Raw genomic sequence first — 605 nt, 5'->3', positions numbered from 1 at the left:
TCCCTTCTCCCTCCTTCTCTTTCTTTATTTATTTCTCCCCTCCCTCTGTTCGCCTGTTAATGGAGCAAAGCTGGGATTCCTTTATCCCTCCCTCCCTCCTCCCTCCTCCCACGGTCGGCTGTGAATGAGTTACGTGTTGAGGGGAAAACTCTTGGATGACTTGGATTTCGCCTCTGACTCTCCTGTCCATCTGTCTGACTGTCTATCAGTCAGTCAGTCTGTCTGTCTGTCTGTCAGTCTGGATGTGTTTAGTCTGGTTGCTCCTCAGTTCCAGTCAACATGACATCATGGCCCATGACTGTGCGGTCTCGCCTCGTCGCGTTGTGGCGGGCGTAGCGGCGGTGGCGTTTGGAGGAATCACCCGGTCATACCAAACTCCAAAGGTCGACCATTCGGATTCTTTTCGCTCGATTTTACGACTTTATTTCTGTGATAAAATATTCACTTTCACATAGTAAATGTCCACAACCTGCCTAGAGAACCAAACTAAAACTGGAACTTCCAGGTTCTCTTCCACAAGTAAAGGCTCATGTATGCTAAATGTTAGATACGGATACGGACGGTTCTGTTCATTTCATCCACCTCCTGCCTCCATGGTCATCTAA

Source organism: Lutjanus erythropterus, chromosome 21, assembly GCF_056507025.1.
Source record: "Lutjanus erythropterus isolate fLutEry1 chromosome 21, fLutEry1.hap2, whole genome shotgun sequence".
In the NCBI taxonomy this organism is placed as follows: Eukaryota; Metazoa; Chordata; class Actinopteri; order Lutjaniformes; family Lutjanidae; genus Lutjanus; species Lutjanus erythropterus.
Note: the sequence above shows the minus strand (reverse complement) of the source record.